Consider the following 11,031-nt stretch of genomic DNA (forward strand, 5'->3'; position numbering starts at 1 on the left):
TAAAATTGAATGGAATGAGCTTTGGCCAAAAGTTTTTGAATGTTACTTTTTTTTTTGGTGACATTTTGAATGTTACTTTAAAAAACTATTTCTCGACAACTTATTTCACGAGCACCTCTTTTTAACTCACGTTGAGAACCTTTTCTTTTATTTTTTAATATTAAATTTCAATATGTTTTTTTTCTTCCATTTAACTTAATTTTTTTTTGAACTGTTCCATTTAATTTTTTAAGGAGGTTCCATTTTATTTTATTATCTTTTTTTTAAAGGAATTTTATTATCTTTTATATATTTAATTTCAATATTGTTTAATCATCACAACCTCACAAATATTTTTATTCATGCTGTCATTTAATGAAACCAAATATTTTTATTTCCTTTCTTCAACCTCACGAATATATACACACACACATTAACGTTTAGAGTAATATTTTATGTTCGTCTGTCTGTTTTTTTGTTACGCTAATGCATATAATTTTTTTTAGTGTTGCTTGGTTGAGTGCTACCTCACCAATTTTTTTAAAACTATTTTCCAATTTTTATATTTTTAAAACCTTTTAACTATTTTCAAATTTTTTTATTTTTAATTATTTTTCAATTTTTTTCTCCCAAATTCAGTTGCTTCTACACTGCCTTGTGGGAGATTAAGATACCATTTGACCCGTTTTTTTTTTCAACTTCTCTATATTTTTAAGGAGAAGTTAGACCAAATACAATATCAATTAAGTACTTACTAAAAAAGATACTTTTTTTTTCTCCTTCAAAAAAAAAAGATACTTTTTTTAATGCATAAAATTGAATGTAATGAGCATTGGCCAAAAGTTGTTGAATGCTACTTCAAAAAACTACTTCTCGACAATTTATTTCACAAGCATCTCTCTTCAATTCACATTGGGAACCTTTTCTTTTATTTTTTAATATTATATTTCAATATGTTTTTTTTTCTTCCAATTAATTTTTCTTGAACAGTTCCATTTAATTTTGTTTAAGGAGGTTCCATTTAATTTTATTACCTTTTTTTTCAAAGGAATTTTATTATCTTTTTATCACTTATATATTTAATTTAAATGTCGTTTAATCATCACAACCTCACAAATGATACCAAATATTTTTATTTTCTTTCTTTAACCTCGTAAATATATATACACACACATTAGCGTTTAGAGTAATACTTTATGTGTGTCTGTTTTTTTGTTACGCTAATGCGTATAATTTTTTTGTCGTTGCATAATAGGTATGATTAATTTTATAAAATTTTGATTTTAATTAAAAGTAAAATTGTAGATGTCTTTTCTTCAAAAATGGTATAGATGCCTAAAAAAATTATATATATATATATATATATATATATATATATATATATATATATATATTGCACCATTATATTGTAACAAATTATGCATATCTTTATACAAAAAAATTAAACATATATGTTTCCATGAAACCAACAATGTAACAAATATAATATCATATAATAAAAGTTCTTATCTTTATGAAAGACACCAAAAATATGGTATTCTTATAACGAAATTTATTATAGAGTATAATTGAAATAGAAAAAACCAACTGTTTTGATATTAGTTATGTTATTATTCCAGGCTCCTTAAACTGTTTCTTCTATTCAAATATTTAACAAGTCATTTATATGATGATACAAATTTGTATTCATGTTACACAAAATAAACGTTACTGAGTAAATATAGTATTTGTAAAAAAAATATCTTTTATTTTAAACATTTATTTATTTATTATGTTAATTCATAATAAATTCAAAGTTTTGTCCTCGTGAGTTTAGCTCAGTTGATAGAAACAATGCATAAATATATGCCAAGTCCGGGATTCGAACCGCGGACACCATAAAAAAAATAAGAAATTCAAAGTTTGTACAATATTTTGCCAAACAACATTTAACTTAAAAATAACTTTAAAACTAAAAAAACAAAGAAAGCAAACAACTTTAGCTTCTTTCTTAAAGGCCTTTATTTTAACTTTGTTTTGAAGTAACTTTTAGACCGTAAAAAACTTTGGCCAAACGGTATCTAAGTTCAGATGGGAACACTGTTCACTTTCTTCTTCATAAGAGGTCATTTTCTTCCTTTTTTCATGGTTCTGAGATCATGCATGACTTGAGTTGACTGATTTTTGTGGCTTGAGGTGTTCATTTTTCGACATTGTTTTTGTTTTTGCTTCATCATACATGGTTTTCTTCCTTTTTTCACGATTCTGCATTTTAAGGGTTTTTTTTTTGTTTTTTTTTTCTTCCAGTTGTTAGTGGATTATGTACCAGAAATTGTTATGTTGCATGGCGGTAGAAAAATCTTCCTTTGTTATGTGGAGTATAGAAGAGCTCATGATGATTGAATTTTAGCTCATGGTAAGGTTTTGACACAATTTTTATTTTAGCTTCTGGTACTGTAGGTGAAAACAAATTGATGCATGTGGGTTATTTTAGTTTTTATGCGTAATCCTAAAGGTGTAACAATTTTCATATTTGGTTTATTCTTTCCTATATGATTAAGTCGTATGAAAGTTGATTGGTGTAAATTTGTTTTGGTCATATCATTGAAGTCCAGAAAGTTGATGATACGGAAATTTATCCATTTAAGATCAGGTTGATTTGATAATACAAAAATTGATCACATAGAAATATGTTAGCTTCTTTCGATATCAGAATGAACAAAGGGAATACAATTAAATGATGTATTATTGTATTTCTATACAGAACTTTCAATGTCAAGGGATTATGACTACATTAAGGATCTCAAAAATGATTTGGACATTTGGAAAATAGGATTTGGAGGATTCTTGGATTGTGACTGGTAGTAATGAGAATCAACATATGAAGCTCTTTTTTGTGATGCAAAGGTTAGATGAGTTAGTTAAGATTTGTTGTAATTTCCTTTATGATTTATCAATGTTACTTATTAGTGTACATTTTGATTTATTTATATTTTTTGGTTTCTTTCTTGGATTTAGGGTGATCGAGTTCATGTAATAACTCGATATAGAGAATTGGTGCATTGGAAGGCTTTGATCGAGGAAAACAAGACTTATACTTTGTATAATTGACATGTGTTTGATAATGACATTGTATTTAATCCCTTTAAGGTTGTTTTTGGTTCTGGTACAAAGGTGCAGAAGTATGACAAGTTAACTAATGTTCTTACTCATGAATTTCGCTTTAAGTCATTTAGGGAAATTCAAGATGGAAAAATTCAAAATTGACGTTTTATATGGTATAGTTATGTGCTTTAATTTATTTCTGTGTTTTCGCCGATTATAATGTTCTTATATATGTAAAAAAAAAGTTTAAGAAATCATCGGGCTTCTTCATGAGATTGTCAAGACAACGCCAATTGGGACTGAAAAGAAACCGTGTACGAACATTGTGTTGAAAGATAAAATGTATTATTTTCTAATTTGTCAGCATCAAATGATAGGATTTTGTATAAGTTTGATAATGTCCTGAAAGATGTCTTTCCTTATGCAATGAGAATATAATTGATGTAACACTATGGAAAAAATACTCCGTAGCTTTATCATTTACAATCTATTTACCTTGAGTTCTTTGCTTCCATTTTGTAGTCTATGACAACCCAAATAGATGTAACAATTGGTCAGGATCGAGGCTGCTCATCAACCTACATCATCCGGTTGTTAAGAAGTTTAAGACTTAGTAAGTTTGCATTATGATTTCACAATACAGTGTTAGAGTAACTTATTATTTAACAATCTGTTTGACTGTTTTTTGACAATGTTTCTTGAATTGTTGTCGTGACCTTAACACTTCTCAAGCTCAGAGTCAAAACTTCAGTCAGAACTTAAGTCAGAGTTCGGCTTCTTCTCAACGTACTTCGTACAACAATTTTTCCTATCTGTCTCAAGTTAGGCCAATTGCTGAATTTATAAACTTAGTCAAGGTCTGCTTTATTTATGCACAAACATGCTTTGAGTTTTTTTACGCACAAATTAAAAATACATATTGCATTATTATTTATTTCATGTGCATAATTTGTGTTAGGATACATACCGCATCACTATTTGAAAAACAACTAAATTCAATCCTAACCAGTTTGGATGGTATTATGAGAGTTGCACCAAATGTTTGAAGACATCAATGTCAAATGGTGCTAGCTATAGATGCACATGCAGGAGTTATGCTTAATTTCCATTTGTTTCAACAATGTTAATTGGTCAACGAGGTACATATAATGCATATGCATGCATTTATCTAGACTTTATAGGAAGATAAATTAGAAGTCATGGTACATTTTCTTTAGCTTAAAATCAGTTATGCTACCTTCATTTTATAAATTATATGTAACTATATTCGCATACATCTTATCCATGTTAATATGCATTAGACTAATATTGCAGTTATTTCCTTGTTTAGCATTTCCCAAACGAGGTGTCAAGAACAATTCTGAAAGGAAAGCGCAAAACAATCACTCTCATTGATGACCAGACACAGAGAAAGTATAAGTGTCGCCTCTATGCAATTAGAATCCATTGATTATAGGTATTTAATATGCTTGCTTTTTTTGTTTGCTTGATCACTATAGCCAAATATGATTTAATTTTTGATGATGCCGTTTATTTGTTTATAGTGTTTCTTCAATAATTTTCGTGAATTTTGCAGTTTTCAAACTCAGAGTCATAGCTTCAAGCCTGATAAAAAAAATTAGAGAGAAACTCAACGAAGTCCAATATTTTTTTTAGGCCTAAAGTGTAACAAAAATAAGTTTAAACAAATTTTTAATTCTTTAATAAATTTATTTCTATACCCTTTACCCTTTTTAATTATTTTATTAATCATCACAATTTCACAAATATTAATCTCTATTCAAGACTTGGTAAAACTTTCATAAATATCTTGATAAAGATTTATAATGTTTGTAAAATATTCATTAATTTGCTCATTTTTCTTTTGAAACAATTTTTTTTACAAGATACGTTATTAAACCCGTGCGAAGCACGGGTTTGTAACTAGTTCATAATAATAATAATAATAATAATAATGTATTGTTTGTCAAATTTGTATTATTTTAGATATGTTACTTCATTGTTTTCACATTAAGCAAATGAATCGTTAAAGAATATCATTAAAATCAGGGTTAGAGACCCCGTTATAATTTAAGATTTTGGCCTCCAAAAAGAAGCACACAAAAAATTGATGGTCTAAAAAAAAATTGGGGTACAAAAAACAAAGGGTTTGGATTGGGCTATATAGGAAAATATAAGACTAAACTTATTAAAAAAAAAATTGAGGGAAAGCCTGTTGGGGCTTGAACCCAGGTCAAAGAAGCTAAAACTCACAGAGTAAGCCCCTGGACTGTGGCACTTGTTTTGTATTTTACCCAACTGAACCTGTATAACTCATTTTTCATGGCCTTGTATATATAAAAAAAAAAAAAAACATTTTGGGCCCCAAAAAAATCGTGGCCCGGTGTCATAGCTCAGCCTCGACGGGCTATGGGCCAGCCCTGATTAAAATATGCAGTTCAAACACACAGACACGGATCTAGGTAGAGTAGATTGAGGGCAACTGCCCCCACTACTCTTCCGGTTATATTTGTTAAATCTTTGATATTTTAATGATTGTCTCCTCTTAAAATAATATATTGCCTTTATTAAATAGAAATTTATACCATAAAAAAGAGTTTTGCTCATTAATTTTATAAACTCAAATGTGTAAATGCATTTGAGATTAAATTTTGAATAATTTCAATTATATTTTTTTAAATATAAATTAATTTTAAAAATGATTAACAATTACAATTTTTTTAATATTTTCAACGTAAAAGGAGTTGGAGGCTCTAAGTTCAAACTTGAGCATAATCTAACAAACTATTTACTAACATTTGTCATTTTAAAAAAATCGAATTTAGTTTAATCTTATATGTTTTTGGTGAGTAAAAGAAAGTGGAACACTATCCTTATTTTATATCTTCTATATAAAAATCATTCGCAAGACAAATACATGCCTTTTAAGAATCACTAAAATTATTTTTTTTAAATTATTTTTGGTGAGTAATTCTTTTTTTCTTCCTAAAAAAAAAGAATTACTAAAAATAAGTGTGTTTTTTAATATCTTTGACACAAAAAGAAGAACAATTATAATACACAGATTATAATTTTCACATACTTTATTATTTCCACTAAAGCATTACTAAAAATTGTTTTTTTTTTTTATATTAATCAATGGAAATATATATATATATATATATATATATATATATATATATATATCACATATTTCCTTATTTATCAATTACAAATAGTTTTTAGTACGAGATAAATATATTTGTCACATATTTTCTTATTTATCAATTACAAATAGTTTTTAGTACGTGAAAAAATATATACCACATATTTGTCATCGATAAATATAAATATTTAGCTTCTTAAAGAAATATTTAAAAAACAAGTCTTCTATTTTTAATTTCGACTATATGAAGAAAAAAAATTAGCTGAATTAAGATGAGGACATGCATTAGGTAGGACCGCAGACATCCTAACTAGTTTGGCACCCTTGAGAAACCCACATCCTTTGCCGCTAGGCCTGACCCTCAAAACAAAAGAAAAGAAAACAAGAAAAACTAAGGTAAACCATACATGGGCAATCCAAAATGGTCCCTAAAGAAGTCCTTCCTAAGGAAATCGGGTAAGCTAGTTGACCACCAAGAGCCTTGAACAGAGTGACCACGGTTGGCAAGCTTGTTTGTGCACCCATTGCCTTCACGAAAAATATGCGATGAAATGACTTGAACACCAGAATGAAGACAATTATGCCATCTGTTGCGGAGACGAACAAGAACAGAGTTAAATGCAGAAAAATCTTAGATCAGGTTCTAGGAAACCGCCAAAAATAATCATCTTAGCTAAATGAGAAAAACAGGTTGCACAATATTGCTTGATGTTTGCTGAACTCTGCAAATAATACAAGACAGAAATCTCAACAATGGCTGGGAGGCGACTACTACGTGATGCAGTGAAGACGCTACGAAGTAGTCACAAAGATTTTGAAAACATTCATGTTGTTATAGCAGTGTTGAGCAATGCTTATTCTCAGCGCACGTCTACATATGAAGAATACCAGGTGATATGAGGTCATTTCTACTATATCTTTTCTCTGTCATGTAACTTTCTTAATTTTCTTGTTTTCAGGGAGCTTCCACACTATGCGGCCCGCACATGCTAAGCGCATACATTGAAGAGTTTAAGAAGCTTGCAAAGGCTCTAATCAGCGGGCAGACAGTAGAATCCGGTCCGCTACCCCCTGATTTTCTGGATAAGCAAGTAAACTTACATGATTTCATTCTCCTAACAAATCACCCAAATCCTATCAATCCAAGTAACCAACACAACTTAATGGATTAAATTTAACTTGAGAGAATTGTACCAATTGGTTTTTTGGATTCTGGTTTATAGAAAATGATTTTAGTGCTGAAATTGGCTTAAAACCAACATTTTGTCTAGAAAAACTAGTTTTAGTTCTATAAAATTGCCTAATAAACCAGTCTCTAAACAAGTATAACATTATGAAGAATTTAGATACCATAATCACATTAATTATTCAAAGAATTTAGATGATCAAACTATGAAGCAATTGGTTATACCGTTAAAATTCAAACCCTATGGAAATTGTAAACTAAATGGTAGGTTTAACAAAATGATGCAGATGCTACATTTGATTGACAGCACAACAAACCCACTCCCCATTGTATTTTACTAAGACTTAAAAGCTAAAATGAAACAACAATATCATTATGTGGACTTCCAGCGTCATCAAAACAATTAAATAGCTGAATGTTTATATGAAACTTTATTAGTGAATTGAAGATCCATGATCTGCATACTCAACCTCATAATAGTCACACTGGTCGTCTGGTGTAGCAGAGTGATGGTCTTAATGTAAATGCACTCCTGCACACAACTGGTCAGTATAGTATTCACACCTCATAAGAATAATAAGGCTTATTTTAAGTTTGACTATACTTTGGTGCAATCTTTGCATGGTGAATCACACTGAACCCAAGTGAGGTCACTCCCTGAGACAATGTAAGGTCATGAAGCTTTGGGGGTGAGTGGGGGGATAGCACCTGTTGAGAGACACGGTACAATACCTGCATAAAAGGAACTCCAGATCATTTTTTTCATAGAATCAATATAATTTTAAACTTGACAATAAAAACTGATTCACTTCAGAAATTCATCAATCATGTTTCTTTTTCTTCCAAAGCTTGTATAATAAAAAGAGTGACTGATCATGTGAGAAAAAAGTATCCAATTTGTGAAGCTTAAGAATGAGAAATAGCCAAGAAGGACCCAAACAAACAGTTCAAAGGCTTAGAATAACAACTTGGATAGGAGCTACTGCTAAAATTCATCAAGGAAAATAATCAGTAGTTGTTTTTGCAAAGGTGTAGTATTGACCCTTTTTCTTGCATTGAGCTAAAATTTAAATGAAGAGAAAGGAGAATCCTCAAGTTTCTACCTTAATTTGAAGTTGTAAAAACTTTACATATTGGACACCTTCCTCAACCATGATGCTGATATCCACCTGCAGTTCACCAAGGAAGCAAAAAACTTGTGAGTTTTTACTTTAGCATATTAAAAAGTGTAAATGCCATCGAAAAAGAAAGCTGTGTTAGTTCCATTGGGAACAAGTTTTAGTAGAAATCTCAACCTTTCATTTATTCTTTCTCTTGTTTTCTATACAATGCAAAATGAAAACATGGTAAGAGCTAATCCTTCACAATCACATTGCATGGACAAGAACAGAATATCCTTCACAAAACATAAACTGTGCAGGGAAAGGAAATGCATAATTAAAAACTTCAACTCATGCACAAATGTCATGGAGAAATATCACACCTCGAATAATTATTTTTTACAAACATAATTGGAGCATGGCTGTCAGCCTAAAGATTAAAAAACTCTTAATCTTTCCAGAAAGAAATACTAAAGCAAGTGGAAATGTGAAAAACAACATTAACACATGCAGAAGGAAAATCTGAAAACTAATCATCAATGGAACAAACAAAAGAAAAATCCTTGCTAATTTCAGATATGGGAGCTTGTACAAGTTGAAAAGACAAAGCTATGTGCAGAAAAATCTAACAATGCCTATGTGCAGAAAAATCTAACAATAAGTGCAAGGAGACCTCCAAAAAGAATCATCTCGGCGATATGAGAAAAACAGGTTGCATAATGTGGCTTCAGGTTTGCTGAACTCTGCAAATAATACATGTATTAACTACCATTTTTTGAAACAGTTGCAATGAATTGTAAATTCTCCACGCTCCTTAAGTACAATCATAAACAAGTTATTAAATCCCTAAATAGTGAGAAAAGAAAAACATGAGTTGCCAAAAATACATGAAAAATGACCAGATAAGTGAATGAGAAGCAGGTAAAAGGAATGATTTAGTCCTAAAATTGTAGGTTTCAGACAAATCTAGTCTCCTAAATTACCGAAATTCAAAAATGAGATTAGCCTTAAGATAATTGAAAATCTAGTCCTGGTAATTGACAATCATTGACACCGTAAGGCCTTTTGGATCGGTCAATCTAGTAATCGATATCTAATATGGTCGAGAATTTTTAATTTCAGGGATATATCGAAATTTTGTTAATTGCAGGACAAATCTTCCTAATCCCTTGCCATTTCGTGAAATCCATATTGGTTTTACGAGGTGTATGGACTTTGATGACATATTAGTCTAATAGCAACGGGAAATCCACACATGTTAAGTAAAAGTGATGTGTTTTTTAATTGAACACTAATGACGCTACTGTTCATCATATCATAGAGTTCGCCCACAAAATTAAAAGTAGGCATAGTGGTTATGGTTTTCACTGGATCTTTTATTTGTTGCATTGAAATTAATTAGATTCCATTTAATTCTAAAGAAGGATTCGTTCGCTGTGTATCATCTGTGATCAACTCCATCCTCTTTACAACAAATTCCTAAGCTAAGATTTGATTCTAATTGTGTTTTTTTTTTTCCCCTATTGAGATCAACTTTAGCAACAAGATAGTAAGTAAGTAAGTAAGTAAGTAATTGTTTGAGATTTCCTGCAGTAGATGTGATATGGCATAGACAATTATCATGTCACCCTCAGGTAGCTTTTTTGTTGAGTTAGGCTCAAACTCAAATTCAAAAGTAAAAATAAAATCAAGCTATAAGCAGCCAGCACTTAAAAGCAGAAAATCTTACATTGATTTTCCATATATAAATAAACCATTGAAATAGACACAGCATTCTGATGAATTAATAACGAAAACACTAACAGAATTGCATTGTAAGATTTTGCTTCTTTGAATCGAAAGATGATAGCAAAATTTTGTCAATTATTACACATATACACCCCCTATGTCCCTTTTTCAATGTTGTGTCCTCGAACTTACTCTATTTGGATGGACAGAAGTAATTAAGAAGAAACGGAAATGTACAAACTCAACTAACCCAAACCACATGAATGTTAGACCTGAGATGCTTCCTGTGGTTCCGAATTTGGAGGCGGGGGAACAATAGCAGAGTTTGAATGTTTAGAAAGGAAGGAGAGGTCTTTCTGAATTAATATATTATATAATTTAAAGAAGAGGTCTAGTGTACGGCATGAAAGTTTACGAACCAACTTGATGCCGTTGGTGTGACAGACAAAAGTAACCACTAAAATGAATGAGTTGATGATACACCAATTCGAGAACTGAGAGAGGATAATCCACAAAAGTGTCTCGACCCCAACAACACCAGAAATGTGAAATATATATATAGTAGTTGGGAAGCTCATATCAGCTGTGGATGAAACTGCGTGACAACATAGAGATGTCAAAAACAGCAACATAGTTGGGGATAGTGGTTGAAATGGGTTAGTGTTTAAAGCTTCATACTTAGTTGAAGCTAAAGTCACCAACAAACCCATCAGAATAAAATAAGCTTTGTAATTATGCGTAATCATTCTGTTTTGATTGAACAAATAACAAAAAGAGCAAAGAATGATTAACAAAAAGATATGAAAATA

At 30.4% G+C, this 11,031-nt stretch overlaps 1 long non-coding RNA gene across 1 annotated transcript; it reads left to right on the top strand.

Moving 5' to 3' along the window:
• The first annotated feature begins 2,754 nt into the window (after positions 1-2,754).
• LOC146938862 (uncharacterized) lies at positions 2,755-3,258 on the top strand. Its single transcript, XR_015033407.1, has 2 exons — positions 2,755-2,865; positions 2,977-3,258. It is a non-coding gene; the product is annotated as an uncharacterized LOC146938862 (long non-coding RNA).
• Positions 3,259-11,031: the final 7,773 nt, after the last annotated feature.

This window comes from Medicago sativa, chromosome 3 (genome assembly GCF_051527215.1).
Source record: "Medicago sativa cultivar Bolivia chromosome 3, Bolivia_mono, whole genome shotgun sequence".
In the NCBI taxonomy this organism is placed as follows: Eukaryota; Viridiplantae; Streptophyta; class Magnoliopsida; order Fabales; family Fabaceae; genus Medicago; species Medicago sativa.